Source organism: Pinus tabuliformis, chromosome 5_1 (genome assembly GCF_031772625.1).
Source record: "Pinus tabuliformis cultivar Carrire ecotype Pingquan chromosome 5_1, CPIR1, whole genome shotgun sequence".
Lineage (NCBI taxonomy): Eukaryota > Viridiplantae > Streptophyta > Pinopsida > Pinales > Pinaceae > Pinus > Pinus tabuliformis.
Window position 1 is genome coordinate 608,570,620 of NC_142305.1, and position 27,315 is coordinate 608,597,934.

Consider the following 27,315-nt stretch of genomic DNA (forward strand, 5'->3'; position numbering starts at 1 on the left):
GGTAGCATAGCTTGAAAGAACTAGCTTGGTGCTTCTGAGTTGTTCTGGTTGACAGTCGATCGAGTCGAAAGCAGGGTGATGGTCTGGCTGTCAATGAGGAGTCTGGTCATTAGAACTTCAACGAAAATGAATAATTGTGTCAACAGTAGAAAGATGCATAGGTGATCATATGGACACACACTTGCATGGCTTGATGACAAAACGACCAAACCATCCAGATACACATGTTCAACATGACTGACCGACGGTGCAAGCACGACACTCGTGATTGATCTTTCATGATTGAGACAATGCTTGCACGACAATGAATGTGACTCTATGTGTGATTGCAACAGATGCTTTCATGGCGAACACATCAAACACATACGAAGCAAAGGCTTTGAGCATAACCAGAACAAGGCCACAAGCATGACATAGACATCAACATGCAAAGACTTGAGTGCAATAAACAAGAAAGGTGAATGTAAAGATTCACACGGGCCCACGGATGTGTTCTTGGGTGTGTGTAGTCATCAAGTGAAACTCTTCAAGGGAGGCTCCAAAATTGATGCAGGCCAAAATTTTTGAGGGTGGTTGTAACCGCTACAACACTTGGCGACATACTGGTAGGACTCCAGCTTCTCTGTTTCAATTCATTGCTAGCACAAGGCCTTGGTCTTTTGGGAAGTATTGAATCGTTGTACAGGTTACTTCAGTTTCCCCAGTAACCCCATGGACATACATGGTTCACCCTTTGCCAACTCAATCAAACACAATCAAAATTTTAGCTTAGATCTCAGTGTTTCGAATCCGAGAAGGGTAGTTTAGTTCGTGAATTGAATATTTTCAGAGTATAAGTTTTCATCTCTAGTGTTTTCACCTCTCTGCGCAGGAAGCCTTTCTCTTCTTTCACCTTTGTATTTTTTAAGAGAACTATGTGTTACACAGTAATTTGTCACCATTGGTCACCGTCCCTGTTACCCCTTTCCCGTACTTTGGAGGACTCATTCCGGGACCTGTGAGCAGTGACATAACTTAAAAACACTTGCATTATGTTCCCCTGAGTATGGAATTCATGTGCCCTGAAGACACCTCCTACAAAATATCCCTGAAAAGTGCCCTTTTTCCATTAGCGCGGGTCCACAATGTATTACCCGCGCCAATCAATGAGGTCCTCAAAAGAGGGTGCGACCATTGGCGCTTTGTCTTAGAGTAACACCCGCGCCAACCAAGTTTGGAAAAGATTTTTAACAAACGCGCGCCCAGATGTTTTTTCCCTTCAAGTCATGGAGTCTTTTGAGGATAAAGCTCATCTTCTAGATGTCGAGAGTCATCATCTATCCTTGACATCTATCCACAATGGCTTTTTGGAGATAATGCCAATCCATAATGGGTGTCCTGATGCATTGTATCTCCCTCCCCTTCTCCATCTATAAAAGTCTGTCCTCATGCATTTGACAAGCTAGTTTTTTGGAGTGATGCTAGTTGTGATAACACTTGTATTGAGTGATAGTAAGAGTCTTGGAGCATAGGGAGGTTATGCTGCCGGAAGTCTGAGAGAGAGAAGGTCTATTGCAAGACATGTATAGCTGCTCGCCCAGCCAGAGGAGAGAATCAACGTCAGAACTTTGGTTGTATCTTTCTCTGTTGAATATCCATTAATGAACGACTATCATTATGGTTCCGATCTTACTGTTCATGATGATAATGTTTGATCTATTTCCTTTCTGACTGAAATATAGTTGTATTTTAGTGGATTTTATGCTTGTATTCGCTTCGTTCTTTGCATGTGCAGGTATCCATTCGCGGAGATCGTGAGGATCGTGACCTGCCGGAGCAAGGGAACGGGAGTATCAACTCTACTACGACACTAGCGTTGGACTCCAGGTTGGTTCTCATAATCCACTTTCAATTTTCAACTAGGAACTTGCTTGGTAGCGTGAATTGATTGTTGCTAGACCCATTTTGGGCTAGTGGGATCGCCTCTGTCCGCAGAGGGGATTTACCTCTCCAACACTATGCATAGGCACTTATTTATTTTTGGGGTGGAAGAGGGATCTTGACTTATTGAGAGCAGAAGAGGTTGTTCCTTCAAAGAAGCATGTAAGACCTCCAACATAGGTTTGCTCATCTAGATTTTTCCCCTTCTTCGTTTCTACTAATTGGATTAGCTTCAACACACAGAGCAGAAGGCTGAGTATAGGCATGGGGCTTCCCAGTGTGGACACAGGTTCATGGTTGGACCAATCTTCCCTTACAGACGGTTCGTATTTTCCGTCAGGACTTCATCGGCCGAAGGTTGTAACCAAGCACAGAGAAAATGGACACGAGACTAGCCAAGTATTGTAGTGTCACAAGTCTCTTCAAATTTCAGCCACATACTCTATTCAAAAGCGAGAACGTAGTAGTTGGTAGCACTTATTTCTGGAAAAAAAATAGTAATATATCAAACAAACAAAATGTACGTGAACAAAAATAGTAATCAGAATCAAATAAAGCAAAAGCAAAGATAATAAGAAAAACAAACCAAATGAAACAACAAGCAGCAAGCAAACTATGTACAAGGCACAGGGACGTTCCGACTTACTGAACTAATGTTTGAGGACTTGCGTGTTTGACAGGAAGATCATCAATCCTCCCATCAAGTGATTGCAAATGATAGGTGTGTGAGCTAATTTTCTCGTGGACCAGTGTCAGTCCACTGGGCTCCGCTACCGAAACCTAGTGGCATTCCAGAAAACCTTCAATTGAAGACAACACTATTGTCTCAGGTATTGTGTGCAGCATGGGCTCGGATGATGGCACGAGGTAATTGTTTTTACTCCGGGAAGGGTTCAAATTTTTGAAGTCAATGCGTAAGCAGATCTTCCCAGAGTTTTTATGTGGGTGATTTAAATCAGAAAACCAAGTGTGGTGACGAACTTTGCAAGTAATCCAAACACTTAAAATGTTAATCAATCTATTCGGTGAAAGGAGTACAAACAACATGTATGTGTTACATGTTCTTTGTTGTAGTGGCTTCTCTTCTCCTTTACCTAGAATCTCATGTTGGATTGTTTGTATGTTGTGGGTACTCAGGTCATCATCTACTTGTGTAGGCCCATCCTGGTACTATTCGATCAAGCGGTCAATGATTGGTCATTGTTGCAGTGTGTAACTTGTACCAAGATTAGCCATCTTCGGATCATGGTGGATCCCCAAGTTGCTCTGTTTGTTCATAGTGTTGGTCTTTCGTGTGTTCAGCATGAGTGCTCAGCATCATTGTTTGTGACTCCAAACTTCAAACAACTTGAAATCATGCATATTTTCTTGTTTTAGATGACTGAGATGCACTTGGTCCTTGATTCATCATGTTTTCCTAATTTATAAAGACTCATGGTGCACAACTTGTTTGTACATGGACCGTTTGGCGTGCTAGTACTGCTATTATTTGGAATTTATACCTACATATAAGTACATCTTCCCTAAGTGGGTAGTTACACTTAGAACAATAGAAGTAAAGATGTTTAATCGTTTCCTACAATAGATAGATAACATAAAATAACCTACTTGTGATCTTTCGCTTCCTTTGATCTCCTTTAAATTCCTCCTGTCGCCCTCGTTCAAACTGAATTCGCTCAATTGGTACCTTCCAACATAAACAGAAGACGACAACAATCAAAGAATATGATCTATCTACTATAAACAAATGGAATCGACAACATTTGAACATACATTCATCATAGATATGGAAAAAAGTATGGGAAAAGGAACAAACAACTTTATTGATTGATAGAAGGAGAAGTTACACCCAATGTGGTTTGATCCCATGTCACTCATCTAGCTTAGTCCAAACCCTCATCACACCACTAGCACATCAATTCAGCGGCATAACATTACTTGACAATGATTTCAAGTCTCAAACCAATAGTATTTCACTACAATATCCAAATTCCAGCCCTCTGGTCACTATGATGAGTAGTCAATTTATAGGGAAATGCAAGCGGTTTTGTCATAAATTGGGCATTGAATGGTTTTCCATAATTGGAGTTATTTTCCATGGGGAAAGGGATGAGAGGATAGAGGGTTGAATGATCCATAGCCTATCCAAAAACGAGCTCATGTGATGAGATAAGAGCTATGCATCCTTCTAGAATGCTCTAGAATCAAGGAATATTCCCAAAATCCTATGCCAATTTCGCTCATTCTCGCCCAGCGCAAGTATAAGTGGGCCTAAGTGCACTGCAATGCAGGTCTAAATGGGCCTACCTACTATGAAGCGCAGTTGCCCCTGACCAAGGTTGCACTGGTGTCCCAAGGAGGCATTTCAGTAGGGTTTCAAGCTAGGAAACTTTCATGGATGAAAGCATTCAATTTGATGACTTGTCTAGGGCATGTAGCAACTAAATTAGGGTTTGATGAACCCTAATTATACTGATATGATCATCGGAAGTGATGCGCCCAAATAGACCTGTAACAGCTGCCCTCTAAAGCATGAAGTCGAAAATGATAATGTTGAGTGATATGCTTTATGATGTGATGAGGAGGATCTAAAGCGGACGGTGACCTGCATCAATTACAATACATAATATCATGATATCTTTGAATTTTTCATGAATTGTTGAGGGAAGGCATACCCATGCTCAGCATATAAACTTTTCATTACATGTACATAAATCATATAGTCGTCTACAGATATAGACCCGTGATAGGAAGACCATCTGTGTAAAGACATCGTACAGATGATTTAGTACTCTCCTGAAATCGCAGGCCAGATGGATGAAACTAGATCTAGGGTCATCTATCTCATCCAATCGTTCACTCAAGTATGAGTCTAACCATGTGAAAATGTGATCTGAAGTCGAACATGGGAAGACACCGTCTGATTACCAGCCAATGATGTAAGTTGTTAACAGACGCGAGAGAAATCACCGATAATGATAATCATTCTCAAGGTACTACAGTACATTCTGCATGGTGTGAATAGATGTTTTGATGTCGAACACCATATAAAGTCTTTCAGTCGAAGGCCTGTGATGTCAACCTGTTGCCGAAAGCGAGAAACTTGTCATTGATGTATGCAAGCCTCAAGGTACTGGAAGGGTGTTTCTAAGTCAACTTCCTGGATAATGTGATGATGTCGACAAGAAGCGACTCATCGAAGGAGGGCCTTGATGTATCCCCCATCAATAACACGAAACGAGTGTAAATATTTTGAAGACAGAATGTAACTAACGACACAATGTTTAGGAATGGCGATCATGAAAATGAAGTTTTATGAGTATTGCAAAGGATGAAGTTTACTAAGTGACTTCTCTTGAACATGTCGGCAACACTGAATGAATTGGTAGCATTGACCCAAAACCAAAGTGATGGATGGTGTGATAGACCATAGGTATGATAACCATCAAGTAGAAAACCAAACCTAAATAATCACAGAGATGAAGTGAAAGTGTCATGTTCAAGAGAGACTTGCTACCATAAAGTGATTTATCCCTTTTCCCATTTTCCCCAGTCATTGCTAACCAGTACCTCTTTATTTTTTTTAGCAAGCTTGAGGAGGATAACATATGATTGATGTATAATTCCACCCTTCAGGTGAATCCATCACTATGTGATATTTTAACTAGTCTAGAGAAGGTGAAACTCGTTCTTGTCATGATGGACAAGTTGGTCACTATTTGATGCTTTAACAAGTTTAACGACAATGAGAACTCGGTCCTTTTCATGTTTAGAGAGTTTGAAAAGGGACAAAAAGAAAACTCCACAAGTTCTTTTTCGTAAATTTGTATCTCAAGTTCGAAAAAGCATAAAATAATACAAGAGAGAACCTTTTGACCATGTTCGATCAATGTATTCCTTTTTCGTAAGTAATCTATCTCAGTCCAAAAAAGGGTTAAACTTATACTGAGTAGATATCATTTCCAATCCATTTATGAGCTAAAAAGGACAAGCGCCCAGCAATATTTTCATATTTTGAGAGTCTAAAAAGAGCTTAAAGAGGACTCAACTTAGAGGAACGAGTGGTGTCTAGGGTAGCAACTGGTTTCGGTGATGTTGGAACTTCTCAAAACATGTTGATTTATGTGAAGAGGCTGGCTAATAAAACCACTCGTCGCAACTGTTCCTCAAGAAAGGAAAAAAACAACCAAGTGAAAGCATATGATTGGCCAAAGAGATGGTGGTGATGGAATGAAACAACCAAGGCTCATCTAGCAGAAATTAGCTGATAAAAATGGAAATCATGAGATGTAAATTGGGCATGGGTTCATTTTTACACAAGATTGAACCATAGAGAACTCTACTTGGATTCAGTTTCATGTTTACACGAGCTTGAAATGAAAAACTATGCTTGGATTTAGTTTCATGTTTACACAATATTGAAATGAAAAACTATGCTTGCTATAAGTTTGCATGCCCCTGGCATAATGACTCAATTCGAGGTACATGCCCCCTAAGCTTCAATACATTCACCTAAGTAGACTACTCGTGGCTATCAGGTGGATGGAACGAAGGTTGTTTTATGAGATCAAGTGAAAGAGTCGGCTGGGATTTTACGATATCTAATCAAAGACTCGAATTGGAACTTTTCTCCAGGGGACCTTGTTTCATTTTTTAATGAGCTTGACACAAGACAAGGAACTCTGCTCAGATTCCTTGTTTCATTTTTTAACGATCTTGACACAAGACAAGGAACTATGCTCGGGGACCTGTTTCATTTTTTAATGAGGTTGACACAGTAAAAGAACTATCCTCGTATTCATTGTTTCATTTTTTAACGAGCTTGACACAAGACAAGGAACTATGCTCATGATTCCTTGATCAAGACCGATAAGAGGTCATGACTTCCAAGAGGCTCTCATCGGATGGGAGAACAATGCTCTAGAAGGGATACATAGTAAGGAATCCACTAGAGAGATTTGGTTCCAATGCCCCCAGTACATAATGAACAACTTCACGGAATTGATCGCCAGTTGATGTAGGCATGGAATGGGTCACCACATAATTGACCTGTGGCGAGGAAGATACCATTGGCACAAAAGGACCATTTAGGGAAGATGGTTGACTGGAAGCCATATTTGGACCGGGAAATGAAAGCTGGTAAATGGTGACAATTTTTCCTTCATGAGGGAAACACATCACTCGAAATAGTGTTCAAACAATAGCTCCCATGTCATAAACATAGTCGCGCCCAAGAAGTAAATTGTAATCTACAGGACCTGGGATTACCATCACATTGAGATAAACAATTTTTCCTCCCAAAGTAATAGGAAACTGAGGAAGAATCCCTAATGGTTGATTGGTTCCTCTGTGAAAAGCCAACAGATTCTGGGTAACAAACACAAGTGGCGATGAACCAAGCGCCTGCCAAGCAGTGGAGGAAAGGATACTCACAGATGTACCTTCAGCTATAATAGTGTCAGATACAATCATATTATAAAACTGTACTATGTTCTGGAAAGGCACATAAGAAGGAAGATGACATCTTGCCAGTCCATTCCAATCAAAGGAAGTGACCAGACTACTTGGAGGGGGTACCATAAGAACAGGAGAATTACCCCTTGAGTTACGAGAACGGGAGGATTTTCCTCCTGTCTTGATGGAACGGGGGGTTTCCTCCAAGCTCATTGGAATTTGAAGAAACGAAAAGAACCTGAGTTGTATCATACTCACTCTCTACAGGAAAGGTACGATTAACTGAAGGTGAAATCAAGTCAATTGTTTCCTTGACCTGTGATTGGTCAGGTATAGACTCATGGGATTCACATTTAGAGAGAGTGGGTTTGACCGGCAATTGATTTGGGTCAGTCACTTCATCAACTAGTGAAGATTAAGGGAGAGTCTCCTGTAACTAGATGGAAGTCGCTACAGAGAAGCAGGATGGCTATCCAACACCTTTTTGGCTTCATCCAGATAGGGATAAAGGTGAATGGGGTGATTCCCTTCGCATAACCTACAGGGAAACTTAACTTTACCCTTCTTTCCATGAACTTTACTACCACTAGTTGATGGTGTGTCACCAGCATGATCTCCAGAAGTTGATGACATAGGATGATGTGAACGAGAAGACCATTCTTCTAAGATCTGAGGAATACCAGAACAATTTCGAAGAAGATGGTCTCCCATACAAAGTTTGCAAGGATATCGAAGTTTGTGAGGCTTATCAGACGGTTTCTCATCAGAAGTTGCATTCGAAGCAATGGTTGCTTGGTTGCCCCCCTGTTGAATTTTCTTCTTCTTATTCTTCTTCCCTTTCTTCTTATTCTTATCCACCTAGTTACTAGTGTCAATACTTTCACCAAGTCAAGAGGAAGAAGGGGAGGAAGAAACAACCGGCGAAGAAGGTAAAGGGTCAACTTTAGGATCAATTGGAGTTGATTTTGTCTAGTTGTATGAATATTCAGTTACGGGGCCAAGGAGGTTGAGAACAACCATACTGTTAAGCTGATGGTAAGTCGCGTAAGGGACAATGTAGCCATATAAGGAATTGCTTGATCGGTGGACTCCGGAGTTGTTTCCATATGTCTCAATCTAAGATCAACTAAGGAGTGACGTGGAGGATGTTATCCGTGGTCAATTAATTTTATTTTAATCAAAATAACATAACAAAACAAAAGAGGGATAATCTAGACAAAAGGATTACCAAGTAACTACGAACTACAATATACTGCCTCAGTAAACCAAGGATTATCATACATGCAGCAAATCTCCCTAAATGTTGTTTTCGGTGTATCACAGTATACAAGGCGGCCGACTCGATTACCTATGGAAGGATAGCAACCTAATGTAGTCCTCCCAAATATACCCGAAAATATGTGGAGGCCCAATCCATGTTAGCGTTGTCTAATGTGAAACCACATAGTGAGAGCATTCTGTTAGGCCACTATACTACTAGTGTAACCCCTTATTGTTATTAGTACAACCCACTTATTAAATTGATGTACCCATCTAGTGCCCATATTTTTTTTTTTTTTTTTTTTAATCAGAGCCGACATAACAATAATAATTTAAGGGCACAATAATAACAATAGTGGGCTCCTATCCAACCAGATTGGATAAACGAAGCAAGGGATGAATGGAAGAAGGACGAAGAAGTATGGCCACTTATTCAAAAGTTGCAAAAGATCCCAATTCAAACAATATTGCCAGAAATTGAAGAGGAAGGAAAAATCATATTGGAACCTGGAGCAGTCACAGAAACAAAAACCCGACAGCTATGAAATCGATCAATTTCAGAGTATCTCATCAAGTGGAAGAACTTACCCACTGAAGATTCCACATGGGAGGACAAGAATTTTATACAGAAGCATCAAGAACTACTCAAGCGTTGAGGACAACGCTTTTTGAAGGAGAGGGGCATGTTAGGCCCCTATACTACTAGTGTAACCCCTTATTTTTATTAGTACAACCCACTTATTATATTGATGTACCCATGTAGTGCCCATATTGTTACTATTGTGCCCCATAGAAGCCCACTATTGTTATTATTGTGCCCTTACATTATTATTGTTATGTCGGCTCTGATTATGTTATGACCCCTTAGACTCCTATATATAGAAAGGAGGTCTTTTCATTTGTATCATCCAAGAATTGTTCATTTATGTAATGTAAAGGAGGTTGCCCCCTCGAAGAGGCTGAATTCTAAGGTGTTGATCTATCTTTTCTACCTTTTCTTGAGCTGGTTTCAGAACACATTCCCTTATACTTTTCGTACTATAACACCGCCCGATATACCCGGAAGTACGTGGACGAGCTACGATATACTTACGTACGTGGAATAAGGTATCAAACTCGAAATGTATCGCAAACCATTAGTGTCAGCTTCTATGTTTAAAGATGCCAGAACACGTCTCTAACCTAGACCTCTAAATGTTATGCGTTAAGTTACAATGCTCCATTAGGTTAATTGAGATAAATTTTAATTGATCTTGTTTAAAAGTTTTCCTTTCAGGTTCACCGCGTGATGTTTCTAAAACTCCTAGAATGCATATAAGATGAGAAACATTCTTTTCATTTGATTTAAACAATGAAAATTGTAACTAAAAGGGATAGAACAATCAAAATCTTTAAACAAAAAGCATAGAGCACATCTAATGCAACTTTCCCTGTATTATTCCTACAAGCACATTCAAACTTCTAAATGCATTATGCATGTTTTTCTTTTAATTCCTTTAATGTTTAGATGAACATAAAGAAATTAAATGCACAAATGATCATTCAATGCTTTTCACAAGAAACGAAGATGTTATGACAGTTTCTTTTTCAAAGAAATGAAGACTTTACGACAATTCTTTTTCAGAAAAGTAAAGACTAATCGATGTAAGCTAACTTTGACAATGAATTGATAATGATAAAGAAATCCCTTAAGAAACACTAAACAATCAAGGTCAAAGTAGGGCTAGGAGAAGAAATGCAAATTGATTTCAGAGCCATAGAAAACATTGATCTTTCAACAAACAACATCAGAAGCAAATATGGAAAAAAACCAAGCAAAATATGGGCTTTTTGGCTTGACAGGGATCAGCGCAGCCCTGAGTGGCAGACAGTGCATTGCAGAGCACTGTCTCTAAGCCAAGGGTGCTCTGAAGCGCGCTGTGTCAAGACCAACACTACGCTGGTGCCAGTGAGCCCAATCAACAGACATTTAAGCACACTTTTTTGACCAAAAAATATTCAAAATGACTGAAAATAGATCAATGAAGTCAAGTAAAGTCTAATAGGATGTAATATGATAAGGGTAAACTACCAGGAATGATGGTCGTTCCCCAGTATGGTCGCCAATTTGTTATATGGAATTTATACCTATGGATAAGTACATCTTCCCTAAGTGGGTAGTTACACTTAGAAAAATAGAAGTAAATATTTGTAGAAATTTTGAATAATAAACACTTATTCACAGAGATTATCCCAATTATACACTATTACGGAATACATGCACAATACATAATCTCCTCTACGTTGATCATCAATTTAGCAGCATAAAAAACCATGAAACATCAATTACATGCACACATTAACACAATATGTAACTCGGGGAAAGCATACAACTGAAAACCCCACACTATCTATATATTATAATGATTGAGAACATGTAACAATACATAGTACAATACTCCTCACAAGTACTCAGTACTATCTCCACCTGTTACACACAAAACTAGCTCAGATCCGAACAAGTCACAGATTCAAATCTTCTCCGCTCCTCCGCCTGCCTCCACTGCACAATCCTGCAATAGAATCACGTGAGCACAAGCTACAATTGCCTCAATATTGGCCCACACTATGTAATCCTCATTAGCATTACTCAATCCATGCATGTGCAAATCTCATGCACAACTGATAGTCACAACTCACCCTTTCACTTACCTCTAACACCTGTCTCTGTTGAACTGTCCATGCACTAAGTTAACTGATGTATTCTTTAGTTTCTTTATGAGTTAATAATTAGTGAATTAATTAACAATCAATTCACACAACTCATCACTAGTGTATTCTTTAGTTAGACTAAATACAACTAGTTCAACCAAGTCAAACTGAACACAACTCCATCAACTCCACAATCAACTCCACAGAACTCACATGCATGAGTTCTAACTGAAGTCCTCCATGCAATAGCTCAACTAACACATAAGAAACCACGTGATTCCTTTTTTCAGCTGCATGCACCACATCCGTAGCTCGAACTAAAGTGCTCCAAGAGAATAAGATAATGTTTAGAGTCCAAATATTACTAAGGGCTAATAATATTTGACTGTTTCTATTTTTAGCCTGGCAGTCTAAAAATAGACTCTGATCACTCCACTATGAACCAAAAATAGAAGTCCATCTATTTTTTCCCAACATGACCAATCATCCATAAACAGCATCCTGCAACTCATAGACCATGATCCATATGTCTAAAAATAGACTCTGTGCCAAAAATAGCCTGTGGGCCCACTTAGTGAAGGCGACTCCTTTCCACTAAGCTCCATCATCTTGTTGCATTTTCAACAGTTTAACCTTTTCCTACAATAGATAGATAAGATAAAAGGACCTACTTGTGATATTTCGCTTCCTTTGATCTCCTTTGAATTTCTCCCGTCGCTCTCTTTCAAACTGAATTCGCTCAATTGGTACCTACCAACATAAACAGAAGACGACAACAATAAAAGCATATGATCTATCTACTATAAACAAATGGAATCGACAACATTTGAACATACATTCATCATAGATATGGACAAAAGTATGGGAAAAGGAACAAACAACTTTATTGATTGATAGAAGGAGAAGTTACACCCAATGTGGTTCGATCCTGTGTCACTCATCCAGCTTAGTCCAAACCCTCATCACACCAATAGCACATCAATCCAGCAGCATAACATTACTTGACAATGATTTCAAGTCTCAAACCAACAGTATTTCACTACAATATCCAAATTCCAACCCCCTGATCACTATGATGAGTGGTCAATTTATAGGGAAATGCAAGTGGTTTTGTCATAAATTGGGCATTGAATGGTTTTCCATAATTGGAGTTAGTTTCCATGGAGAAATGGATGAGAGGATAGAGGGTTGAATGATCCATAGCCTATCCAAAAACAAGCTCATAGGATGAGATAAGAGTTGGGCATCCTTCTAGAATGCTCTAGAATCAAGGAATATTCCCAGAATCCTATGCCAATTTCGCTCATTCTCACCCAGCATAGGTATAAGTGGGCCTAAGTGCACTGCAGTGCAAGTCTGAATGGGCCTACCTACTATGCAGCGCAATTGCCCCTGACCAAGGCTACGCTGGTGTCCCAAGGAGGCATTTCAGCAGGGTTTCAAGCTAGGAAACTTTCATGGATGAAAGCATTCAATTTGATGACTTGTCTAGGGCATGTAGCAACTGAATTAGGGTTTGATGAGCCCTAATATTATTGATCTGATCATCGGGAGTGATGTTCTAAAATAGACCTGTAACAATTGTTGCTACTACTGTTGTTGTTACTACTGTTCCTATTAGAAAAATAAACTGTAGAAGTTTCATTATCATCAGTTGGGTGAGGAAGGAGTCCGAACTACTTGTATGATGAGGTTGGGGTTGGCCATGTAAGATAACACTCCAATGTCTTTTCCAGGAAACAGTTGCCAAACATGAGTTTTACGAAGGCCAATGGTTCATTCTCGCTGTTAAGGGGAGTGACATTGTGTTTCATATATCTCTCGGATAACACCCGGATTTGGTTGCATTTTCCCTTGTAGGGAAGCCATAGGTGAGACCATTCTGTAGAAAGTATCCATCTAGCTTGTTGGACCAATCTCTGCTGAGCAACAGACCATATGCTTCCGGTATGTCCACAACAATTATGTTGATGCACTGCTGGACTCGACTGTTATGGGATAATCGAATGATCACGTCTTGTAGTTCACCAATGGTTGGTACTGATGTTCTATCAAGTTGGATGATTCTTGTGGATGTTTCACTCCATCATGCATTGATCTTCTTGGCAATGGAGAGTGGCATGACATTGGTTGTCTTACCATAATGAACCAAACAGTTATGGACATTGTAGTTGAAAACTTTGAATGAAAGCAGGAATGGGGGGCAACCTAAGTTTTCTTCTTCCATCTGGAGTGTATTGAGCATAGTGGATAGTGATACGGGAGGTGTGCATGCTCCCTTGTTGGTAGAGGCTACACTGTCTGTTTCCATTTGTCCCAATGCACGCAACAAGATATCTCATAGGCTCTGGACTTTGGCTAACTTGAACAAACTGATGTTCACTCGAGTTTTCTTCATGTCATCGACTATGTTGTAATCCAGAGGTGGTAGACTCACCGAGGTGTCCGGGGTGGAACGGATGCTCGTGTTGTCTGGTGGATTTTTCTGCAACTTACTTCTCACGGATGTGTTCTTATCCGTCGTTGTCTTCCTGGACTTGCTTTGTGTTTTTTGCTTTGAGGCAGCTAGTGGATCGACCTTCTTTATCAGTCGTCTCACTTTCTCTTGCATCTCCTCAAGTGTCAGGGGAGCCCCTTTACTCCTAATATTGTAGCGATCATTTTTCTTTTGGGGCTGCTTCTCGGTGTTCGTCTTCGAGACTACTTGCAAGCATTGATATGCGTTCACCACATGCCCAGAACTTGGTGCTTCATTAGGTGCAACCTCTTCATTATCATCAGTGTCTTTTGGTTGCTCCTGTATGTCACCATCCGCATCGAGTGTATGAGTACAGACAGAGGTAACAACTCGCTTCCAATCTGAACAAGAGTTCTCAGGATGAAATTCTTCATGGAAGGAATAGTACTTAGGATCAACACATTGATCGAGTTGGAACATAGGCTTCTGCGCAGATTTGGAGCTGAACCGGTTGTTGCTTGATGAGCTGGTTGATGAACTGCTTGCCTATCTCTGTCTAGGTGGATGACTATTCGCGAATGTGTCTATCTTCCGTTGCTTGAGTTCGGACATTTCGGTGGTCAAGTTCTTGACAAGGCGAGTGAGGGTCTCAATGTTAGTTGCTTCCTTGTCTCTACCTTTGCTCGTTGTTGCTTGGGGCTTTCTGCTCACATCCTTGGAGTCTTTTGTTGATTCATCATCCTTGATGACTCCAATGGCGCACAAGTCTTTCTCAACAGCAATAGCCTCTTCGTAGCTTTCTAACAGTGTTGGCTTCGCAGCTCGCTTGACAAACTACGCAATGGTGAATGGCAGTGCAGATGTGTAATAATCGACAGTGATGGAGTAATGAGGTTTGGTGTCTACTACAAACTTGTTCAAGATATGCGTAAACCTCTAATTGAAATCTTTTACTTTCTCTTTTCCCTCCACCTTGAGGCTTCCCAATTCTTGGAGTAGCATGGTTGGAGTCTTGTCATCAATGAACTTTTCAAGGAACATACGTTTGAAAGAACCCCAGTTCTGTATAGAGCTGGGTGGAAGGCTATGATACCAAGTAGCTACCCAGTCGTCCAAGGTACATGGAAACAATATATATGCTATGTCGTCATAACATACCTCAAGGGTCTGTAGTTGTAGGTAGAAGTTGTCTAAGTGGTCTTCTGCCTTCACCATACTCTTAGGTTTAAACTTGATGTTCATTCTCTCTACTCACTTTGGCATATTGTACAGAACATCTGGGAGAGCCAGTGGTCCCTAAGTCATCCATTCAAGATTTGGGTCAGCCATCTCTTCGTCCTCTTCATCCTCTTCATCTTCTTCCTCTCCACCTCCACTTCCTCTGCTGCCAGTTCTAATGGTTCTAGATCTGAGTATGTTGGTTTGTCTCCACCTCCACTTCCTCCGCTGCCTTCCCCTCCACCTCCTATACCGAAGTCTGATCCTAAGACTATAAGAGTGCCTTGTTTGTCTTCAAAGAAGATTGGAGTTTCCTCTTCGTCTTCGATATCTTCTTCCAAACCTTCAAGAGTAGCAAGGACTGCTTCTTCCACCGATGATATAATAAGCCCTATGGGAGTGGCTTTTGGATTCTTCGATGCGTGTGGAAGATAATGTATGCCTGGGATCAATCCAACTGCTTTCACAAACTGGCGAGTGATGGGACAAACGGAGCAAAGGTGTTGATATGAAATTTTGTGTTCAATTCTGGGAGGTGAGGAGTAACCAACTGCAGAGTCGTGAGAGAGGGGTTGCAAGTTACTGCCTTGACCAGATGGTTGATGAGTGAGTGTGAGGAGAATTTCAGCCATGTACAACTAGTTTCCCTCCTTCTAGCATTAGAAATGTTGACGGTGCTGGACCTGCCAACATTCAAGGGATCACCCCGATATGAAGTCCCAACTAGACCTCACACTGTTTGGTGTGGGAGTCCCATCCAGTATGATGGCCCGGTTGCCATTGTCTTAAGGATTTGCCTCAACTCTTGCTTGTCAGCATAGGAGAGTGGTTCGCTTTGTCTTTGAGAAGTGAGGTTCGCGTGCCTGGTGAATGTAAGTGTACTTGTGTCAATGGTTCTTTCATTGTGATGGGAAAAGGTGAAGGTGAGTTCCAGGTTGAAAGGGATCAGTCCCAACTCGGCTAGGAACACACAAAACAAAGGACATACACAGCTTCTGATGGAGCAATCCACTCGGATGCGGCAGTCACAACATACAAGTTAAGATAACACGTACAACACTCATGGATCAGTCTGAGACGAGTGCAACGGTTGCTACAGTAAGGTTCATGTGAAAGGTATGTCTGATGTCTAGCAGAGTAGTCGACACAAATGGGACAACATTAACAGCATATACAACACATTTCCATTAATAGATTATGCATTACAACAAATGAATCAGTTCATATGTATAACACATGGTTAAAGCAACATGCATTACAAGTGTTAAAGATCAGTCTAACAACAAATACAATACATGTGTGAAAACATGTTGGCATGTTGAGAGGCTTTTGAATTAAGTGAAAGTTCCAAGGCACATCGTTACACCATACATCACTAACCCCATCAGCAGGGCATTGGAGCCACTACTTACTCCTCAAAGAAAATATTATAGACTCTCTTGGCTATGTGGGAGGAGCTAAGGTGAAAAGTCCTTTCATGTACAAATGAGGGGGGTATTTATAGCCAAGGGTGAAACTGACCCTTATGGTTGTTCGACTACCCTCATGATCGTTCGACTTCCATGACTTTCCGACTTACATGACTCTATGTTCAACAAGTGGGTCTCTTGGACTTCCACGTTACATCACATTGATTGACAACAAGCCCATAGTGGAGATGTGGGCAACATGACTCATGACTTGACTCGACATGACTTGATAAGACAATGCTGGTACATTTGTGTTGTTGCTGGAGTGCATGTCGAGCTACAGTGCTGCTAAGTGATGGATGTCTTCATGGTGTATCATAGCTTCACCTCCACATGGCAAAGTGTGCGGAGTCTTCGATGGTCCTTGGTTCACTTGATGAAGCTCTAGCATGTTGTTCCTTGCTTTCATGTTGGAAGGCTTGACAAGCTCACTTGTTCGCGAAGGTGCATGTTCATCATGTTTGTCCGCTTCGCATGCTTCGTTTGTTCATCCATTGGTGAACCTGTCCATCTACATATGCTCCCTTTGTTCATCATGTTCATTTTCTTGACATGTTTGTGGATGTACATGTACCTGTAGTCACTCACAACGAGATGACATCAAATCCAAAACCTCCTAGTATACCATGACACGTGATCATTCGGATGCAGGTGACCGGGAGAGGGAGAAAGGTTGTGATGCGGGATGATGGCTCCGAGCAACTATTGATGAAAAATGCATAAGAGTCACTGAGGGATGGAGACAGTAGATCTGAGTCGACAGTGACTATCTGTAAGGTCTGGCTTGGCTGGGAGGCAAAATTGCATAGATTTTAAGAGGGACAGTCCGAGCTGCAGGTGGCAGGGAAGGCATGGTCTACGCAATTTTTTTGGGGAACTACCTAGGAGATTGGAAACCAAATCTATGCAATTCCCAGAAGGAACTGCTAGTTGGATATTGGGGTCACTGGCAGCTAGATCTGCGCAATTCCCAGAGGGAACTACCAGTTGGCTGCTGCGGTCACTGGCAGCCAGATCTGTGCAATTCCCAGAGGGAACTACCAGTTGGCTATTGGGGTCACTGGTAGCCAAATCTGTGCAATTCCTAGAGGGAACTACCAGTTGGTTGCTCAGTCACTAGCAGTAGAAACTGCACAATTCCTGGAGGGAACAGGCAGTCTGCTGCTGGGAGCTGTTGGCTGGGAAAATTGCATTAAGGTTGGGAGGTCGACCTGCTGATCATCTCTATGCAATTTCTGAGCTGAGCTAACTGATGGGCAATGGGAGGCCTGCTCATGAGCACTGCGCAATTTTTGAGATGAACAGTCAGTCGATTGTCCAGGTGGCCAGCATGAGTGTTGATTGAACTGCTTGCAAGAAGCACAGCTTGAAAGAACTAGCTTGGTGCTTCTGCGCTTTTCTGGTTGACAATTGATCAAATCAAAAGCAGAGTGATGGTCCGGTTGTCAATGAGGAATCCAGTCATCAGAACTTTAGTAAATGAACAGTCAAAAGATGCATAGGTGATCATACGAACACACACTCGCATGACTTGATGACGAAACGACCAAACCATCTGGATATACATGTTCAACATGACTAACCGACGATGCAAGCGACAAGCACGACACTTGTGATTGATCGTTCATGATCGAGAAGATGCTTGTGCGATAGTGAATGTGACTCCGTGTGTGAGTGCAACAGATGCTTCCATGGCGAACACATTAAACACATATAAAGTGAAGAATTTGAGCATAACCATAACACGGTCGCAAGCATGACTTAGACATCAACATGTAGAGACTTGAGTGCAATAAACAAGCAAGGCGATGTAAAGACTCACACAAGATCATGGATTTGTTCTCCGGTGTGTGCAGTCATCAAGTGAATCTCTTCAAGGGAGGCTCCAAAATTGATGCAGGCCAAAATTTTGGAGGGTGGTTGTAGCCACTACAACATAACTCTAGAGTGCTCATCTTGTAAGGTGCCTTAGATGTTGGTGCTACTCCTAGCATCAACTCAATAGAGAAATCCACTTCCCTATGAGGCGGTCACTCTGGAATCTCTGCAGGAAACACACCTTGAAACTGCTGCAAAACCAAGTACTTTTTCAAGTTTTTTTCATCCTCAACATCATTCCCCTTGTTACCAAAAATATGCATTGCAGATGTTGGGCGCAGGATCCCCCAAGGAAAGTTTTGGGGCTTAAAGCCCAGATTTTGGCTAAAAAGTGTAAATCCGATGTAAAGACTCCGCATTTTGTGGGCACAGAGCGCGAAGTTATAAGTGATTCATAGGGTTTTCTACCCTCAATTTTGTAATGTAATGTCGGCTTTAGAGATCTACCCATGGTCCGCGGACCATGGGATTGTATAAATAGAGCGAGGCTCTAAGTAGTTGAGAAAAGAGAAGACAATAGAATAGAATGGAAGTGATCATGGAATAGAAGGATAGCGGAAGATCTAAGTGTAGAGTCAAGTCTTTGGGTCGTAGAGTAGGAGAAGGCTCTGCAGCTGAGTGCATAGAGGCCTAGTAGTCCGCAGCTGAGTGCGCGGACCCCTGCAGCTGAGTGCACAGGGTGAGTCGAGTCTGTAACTGTTGAAGCATTAATAAAGAGAAGTTTTACAGCAATTTTGTGTATTTATTTCTTATTTCCTGTATCGAATATATTGGGTATAAATTGCATTTCTATTGTCTATATGGTGCGCGAACATATATAACTGTGTTGATTAAGTAAAGGTGAGATAAGGTATCTGTTTACGCGAAGTTAACTAACAATTGTAAGAAGATAAGTAAGATACGCGGTGTAACTTGGGGAAATAGCGCAGATCGTTGCCCTAGCAGCGTGAAAGCATCTCAACCCCTGGTTAGGGTTGCACAAAAGGCGATCCTAACAGATCGCGAAGGTCTCGCAGGTTAGGACAATGCACAAAGTGACCTGTGCGAAGGTAGGCACAGTTGGACTAAATCGACCCCTCAGACATCTCCAGGGTGCGGAAACTTGGTTCCAGCATCCCCCCATACTACTTCAGGTGAGACTTCAGTCCGCACTCCTCCGGATGATGCCGAAAGGGCCAATGGTGTAGGGATTTCTTTGGCTAATTAACTCCGAACCTGGGTCAGGCCCCTCAAGCCAACAGTAGATAACAAACATCCTTTCATGCGGTTGTGCTTTGCTTGCATAGATGTAACCATTCTCACTGACATAGGCTTCTTCTTTCCCTGCAAGATTCTTCTTTTCCCATCATCATCCAGATACTCAATAGCCTTTTCATACAAATCCACTTTAGTCCTATGAACGAACAACCATTCCATGCCCAAAATCATACTATATGAACCCAAAGGAAGCACATTTAGATGTGTTGATGTAGGTATACCATTCATCTCAAATGAAAAAGATCTCACCCAATCATGAACACTTTTCTTGGTACCTGTAGCCAACTATACCAACTAAGATTCTGCATGAACTTCATTATTCAAGCCACACTTATCCACCATGTCGGGACTGATATAACTATAGTTAGATCCAGGATCAATCAAAATAGAAACAACTTGACTATGAAGCTTACCTTCCATCTCAATAATAGATGTCTGATGATCTATCTACCTATTATCCATTGTTGCATAAATCTGAGGAATACTCTTACCAACATATCCAATTGATTATGGCTCCTGAGCACTGTAAATCTAAGGCTTGTCACCCTGATGTGATTGGAAATCTCTCCTGCGGTACTCTCAACCACAAGTCTAACACCTCAAATGTTTTCTGCCCTCACCCTTATTCTGCTCCTCGTGCTGAGACTCGTGTCCTCCCTCAGTTGCATTGAACTTCTTGTAAGTTTCCACATTCTCCTTGTCACCTGCATTTTTAGGTCTTCCTCCCTTCTGAGGCCACTTCCCATTATTCTTTTCGTTCGATTTCCAATCACACTTAGGCTCAGACATGCACTTTTACTACTCATAACAGTGCTTCAGCTTCCTAATGGATTCCTCTAATGACCAAGGCTCATCATACTCAATTCGATCTTTGAATGTTATTGGTAACCCACTAATGAACCTTTGGATATTTTCTTTCTCATCCTTAATATAAGGAACATACCTCAACAACTCAAATAATCTACTAGTATACTCATCATCTGTCATAGAACCCATTTTCAGCTCATAGAACTCCTTAGTCCTGTCATCATAGTATCTTTTGGATAGGTACTTCTTCTTGAAAAGTCTCTTGAACTCGTCCCAAATTAGCTCCTCTTCTCTAATGGTTTTGACATTCTTCACATCTTCCCACCAGATATCTACTTTTCCTTTAATATTGGAGGTAGTTATCTTGGCTTTCATGTTCTCTGAATAATCATGCAATTTGAATAACTTCTTCATCCCAAGCAGCCATGCTTCTGCATCTTCTGATCTCTTCATCTCTCCATGAAATGTAGGAGGCTTGGATTTCTTGAACTCTTTTTGCAAAGTGTCCCCTCTCACAACTCCTATAGTGGTAATAGTGGTGATGGCTATGATGTCTCATGGAACCAAAGCTAGAATGAAATCCATAAGTGCTACTCCTCCTTTCAGGCGTATCCAAAGATTTACCACCTTTGACTATGTCATCTTTCTCCAACCTATCTCCTCTATGATACCTACTGCCATATGCCCCATTATTCTTCTCCTTCTGTCCATAATTGATCCCCATTTGTCCCTGCTTCTGCAAATCTAAAAGACTCTGAAGGATGACTACATTAACTTCCACTTGTTTTTCCTGAGCTCTTGCAAGAGTCTTTCTTGTGCCTTAATCCAGCTGTTATTATCTATCTTGCAACTTCTAATCTCTGCCCTCGAACTCCTTAGTGTATCTGCTAGATCAGGAGAATACTCTTCTCCTTGTTGCTCAACTAACCTTTCCCATTCCATTGAATTCACATCAGGCCTGTAAGGGGAGTCATGTGAACTATAGTCCACCATTCTTCTCTTCATGTTCGATCCTCTATTTCATGCAAACATGCCATGTTAGATAAACTAAATAGAATACATAATCAAATCATACCTCAATGTATCTCAGGGGAGGCTATCTCATTTGCACAAATCAGTCTATTTTAGCACGATATAATATCACAAGAATATCAACTCATACATAAATATGTTCATGATATACATAATAGTAAATAGTAAACATGCATACATGATAAACACATAAACAACTGACATGCATGCATAACAATCACATCTACCTCAAGGTCCAGTGTTTCAACCTTGCTCTGATACCACCCTGTAACGGGCCCACCCCGCATTTATCCACTTTTACAATCTCTCCAGCATAAACATGATATGAGTGTCACTATGATATGTCCCGACCTTCAAGTTCCATTTATGGAAATGGGGCCAACTAACCTGAAGCAAACTAATGTCCCTCAGATACTACAGACCACTCAGAAGCTTGAAAACCACCCCAAGTGGTCAGTCCTTGTGCTAGAACTCTCTTTCATCAACTTAACTCCACAACCGCACCCTTAAACCTGTCTCCATGCGGTTATGGCCCAAAAACCCCTATTTTGTGCCAGCGGTTGCGAGATCAATGCCAATTTTTCAGGATAGTCTCCAAACTAAGCCAGGGACTTCCATGTACCACACGACCATAGATTGGGATTAACCAAATCTCCCTTTCAGCCAATCACCCTCGTTCCATATTCCAAGCATGAATGTGGGATCATAAGGGTTAAACCAAAATAGAACCGACCAGGGCTTCTAGAGACCAAACCACCTCAACCCTCCAACACAGTGATTTCACCTAACCGGTCCAAAAAACACTAATACTAACCAGATTGGTATCTACCCAAGTTGTCTAGGGCTAAAGGGATTCTATCTCAACCCACAACCTCTAGGGACCCAAGTTGTTACAGGGCTCTAGAGAAACTACCATCTCAACCCACAACCTCTAGGGACCTAAGTTGTTCCAGGGATCTAGAGATTCTATCCCAACCCACAACCATAGGGAACCTGAGAACCAATCAAAAAATCTAAATGGGGAACCCACTACACCATGGTTATCTAGGAAATGGAAATGCAAGGCTGAAATCACTATCAATCCAAGAAAATATTGATGCCAATGACAACACATAACCAAGGAACCACATGCATGTACCATGCATCCAAAAACCAACGAATAAATCACAAATGAAACCTATTACATGCACAGTATCCTTGTTGCAGTTGTTGATCCAACTATCTCCTTCCACTTCATTTCTTTCCTTGCTTGTCCTATGCTTGCTTTCTCCAAGTCCAAGTGAAAGTTATTTTTCTCTAAGCATGCTCTAAGTGTGCAGGAGCGTATGAGAGAATGAACAAGAGCTGAACCCAAAACTTTCAAAAAGCTAGCAATTTTTTCTTTGATGCCTTTTTATTATTGATGTCTCCTTTTTCTTCATTTTTCCTCTAATTTCCCTGCATGCAATTTGTTTCTCTTCACCTTCTTTCTCTCCTATTTTCCTTTATTTTCATAAGTAAATACCAATTATTGTCTCTTTTCCTTTTCCAATTTCCATAGCCATTAATAAACCATAAGTGAGGCCTGTTGGGTGTGTGTTATATTCTTTCCATGACTAGCCCAGTAGTGAAGCCGAGGGGTTAGAGGGGGGAAGGGAAGTCTCCCCTTTGTTGCATTAAGCATAGTGGGGGGGTCACAGGGGGGTAGCAACCCCCCCTCTAGGGGGTCCGGGGCAGTGCCCCGAGGAAATTTTTTTTGGACCCTATATTAGGTGGGCGGACCTACCTATGGTTTTGTGCATGGTTTTCGCACATGGTTTTGGGCATGATGGTTTTCTACCCATGGTATTTTTTAGATCCGGTCAAGAGAACTATGGTTATGTTCTAATCCAAGGTTAATGGATTTGGGTTTATGAATGCTTCGGCATGTATATATATGTATTGTAACATTGAAAGGAATATAACTAAAAATCAATCTGGTAGTCCCGTTTTGGGATTCAGGGGAAATTTTCTGTGTATATATGTTTTATGTTTTATGTTCTCGCCATTGTTTATTTTTTGTTTTTAGAATTTGTATACAGGTAATTTATGTACGGGGTTAAAACCTACAATGCCCATTATAATGTTTTTCCCACCATTCAACTTGGAATACGTGTCCCGTGACCTTGGTCTTATTTTTGTTTACATAGAAAATCAACCAGGGGTTGTTACATGATTGACAAAATCACTGTGAGAAATGTATTTCACGGAATACTCTACTACCAGGTTATGCCAAATCTAGAATCATGGAAGATGTAATTTTCCATTCATTTAAATTAGTCATTCATTTACCTTAGGAATACCTCCATATTCATTTCTACATGCGAGGCTTCTTCAATTTTATTGTTGTCTTTAAATGCAACAGGGTTACTCAATATAGGGATTGATTTGATCTCCTATTGGCCACCTATTTGTCCTTTGATTTTAGGGAAACATCAAAACACAACTCACATATGCTCACATTTTCCTCAAATTGTTACTTGACAACAATATCATAATTGTATGATTACAATAGAAAACTCTCATTTCTCAAATTATTAGTAACCTGGTGGATTATTATTTTGTGCAAAAAAAATTGTGCATCTTCAGCGGGGCTTTCAAGTTCTCTACATTTATATTTTGTTATATCCATAATGTCCATGGATCTGTCATGGTGATCCTCCATCCAGACATAACTGAAGGAGGACCCAGATTGGGCAACAAAGGGTCACTACGTACATGTAAACATGATGGTTTTTCATGTAGCATATGTGAGTCTGTACCATGATTTCTCCCCCTTTCGTTCAATATGATTTACAACCCTTTGGTTCACTTACATGGTGGCATTTGTTGAAATCCATTGTTCTCTTTATGGCCTAGGAGGTCCAAACATTAACGATATCATGGCTCAAGTTTTGTAACCAGTAATCATGAAAAGAGTTAGAGAAAAGAAATAGAGGCATCTCTTCTCCCTATCTTTTAAAATTTGCTCCTTCCTTTTCCTTGCGAGTTGTGTGCTGAGGCATGCCAACATATAACAAGTCCAAATGCCAAACACCTATGTCGAGAAGATGGAAGAAGATTACAAGACCAAATCCCATTTGAGAATATGAATATGGCATTGAGAGAATGACTTAGCCAATTTGTGAGAGGAAAATAAATTAAAACTAATTATAAATGCCCATTTCCAATTATAATATATACATATGAGCAATTCCATATATGTCATTGAATATTCAGTATTAGGGAATAGTAACAAAGATTATGAACATTGGGTCTCTTGGTTAGACCATCAAGATATGACATAATTCCACTAAAACTTTCTGAAGAATGTTGTAGTTACCTGATGTCACCTTGATGGAAAACTCTTCCCACTGAAAAGCAAAGTATTTTTTGCAGAAGTATTTCGTAGTAAGCAAAATCCTATGAATTGTTCTTGAACACTTAGATCACAAATATCATGGAAACTTGAATAGTTTGGAAAACTTACTAGAAATTGGAGAGTTATGCACCATTAGTTGTCATTAGGTCATATCTCTAAATTATTTATGCTAAAACAAATTTCTTATGAAATTCTTACAAAACATGAGTTTTTAATGTCAAATATCGATTTTTCTGCTATTATGTGAGAGGATTTAGTTTGCACTTTGACTACTTGGACACTTTTTGTGTAGTTGAAGTTTTTTTAGATTGTGAACATGTGTTGAATTCCTTATATTAGTCATTGGGCTCATGGGGTGTTGTTGTTCAAAATAAATTTGAGAGTGGTATTGGAGATTGAGTTTTCTACATCTGGGAGATTGGATTTAGTTTAATAGGTTGCAAAGTTTGTATGATAAACATCAATCAAGTATTGGTTGCAGAAATGAAAATGACTATGCTTACTCAGAATTTTGGTTCTTAATTTGATTGATTAAACAATATTTTTGAGGCCTATTGAATGTTAGGTGTCCTATAGATGGGCTATTATATATTGAGCTACATAGCATTGGGTTATATAGATTTAATCGGACTATCAGGGTGTTTTCATCATCAAGTTCTCCTAAAGGATTCATCAAAGTTCTCTTTTGATGGACTATAAGTCATTATATTTTCATTTATATGATTTAAAAGGTGAGTCCTCATAGTAAATTCTATAGGTTCATTAAATGTAACATCACTGGAAAATACAAAAATAATCTTTAAAGGTTTCTTAGCCTTGAGAGTCCTTATCCTGCAACTTCTAGGTTAAGTCTATTCAAGTATGATATTAGTCACAATTCATAGAGTTTACAAATACCTTTGGCTACCCAACTCATAATATCATATACAAATCAGCATTTTGTATTCCAATTGCATATGTTCTCAACTTCCTGTTAAGGGGGCAAGCTTAGAAAGAGTTTCCTAAAGGAAATCATGTGTAGATATCAGTTTATATATTTTTTGCACTTTTCATTAGATAGAAAACTTTAGTGCTATAAGATTTATAAGGTTGATAGTCATAATTGTAAGAATTCATCTCTCTTTACCAATGTACTACTCTCTCCATAATTGAGCGCAAATTATGGCATCAATGATCTCTAGGTTGTTGTTATATGTAGTTTGTTGATATGTTGTTCTTTTCTTCTAATTAAAGGTAAATAATCCTTGATATCTCAAGGTTCATTCAATGTGATAAATAATAATAATAATTCTAGACCCCAGTCTTGTAATTGTAACATGAGACTTGGGCAACTTAGTAACCATCTCACTTGGATTAGAATGGTAAGGAGCTGTGTTACATCCCCCTTCCTCAAGGATGTACATTCTCCCTTGAAATCTCAATAGTCAATCTAGTTCAAGTACATAGCCCTCAAACTTTGGTTCTATCTGCTTCCCACTCTAGAGCGATGTAACCTTAAAATACCAACTATCTTCAAAGAGTTTCTCCAATATATTCTCCCTAAAATTGGCCCTCAAGGATATTGGGAATAAGGTTTGTGGCCTTCTTCTTAGTGCATCAACCACCACATTCTCCTTTCCCTTAATGTATGAAATCCCAAAAGCATACTTACTCATGAATTCGCTTTGTCACCATTGTCTAATATTATGATCTCTCTTAGTAAAGAGGTGGTTTAGGATCTCATGATCAGTTCTCGACTCAAAGCTTCTTCGAACAAGGTAGTATCTCCACAGCTTCAAAGCTAGAATCATTGCAATTAATTCTAAGTCATGGGTAGCATACAAATTTCATGTTTCTTCAACTTTTTGGATGCATAAGCTATTACTATGCCTTCTCTCATCAACACTACTCCCAATCCCTACTTCGAAACATCTATACAAACAGTGAAGTCAATTTCCATGTTGAGCACTTGAAGGATCGGTGCACTGGTTAGTAATCTCTTTATTATGGTGAATGTAGTGTCACATTCATTTGTCTATTCATACCTAACCCCCTTTAATTGTAACGTGATGACAGGTTTTGCAATCTTCGAAAACCCTTCCACAAATCTTCAATAATAATTCACTATCCCCATGAAGCTACACACCTCATGAGTATTTTTCGGTATTGTCCAATCCATTATGGCCTTTACCTTTTCTGGGTCGACTGAAATTCCTTCACCTAAAATGATGTGCTTGAGATAATGAATTTTCTTCTAAAATAAATAACATTTTGACAACTTTCTATACAATTTATTTCCCATTTAGCATGTCAATAAAACCCTTATATGTTCTTCATGCTCCTTTTAAAATTTTGAATACATGAGAATATCATCCATAAAGACTTACATAAATTGATCTGAATACTTCTGGAACATGCCATTCATGAGACTCTTGAACACTATTGGTGTATTGGTCAAACCAAATGGAACTACTATGAATTCATAGTGTCCAAACTGATTCTGAAAGGTAGCT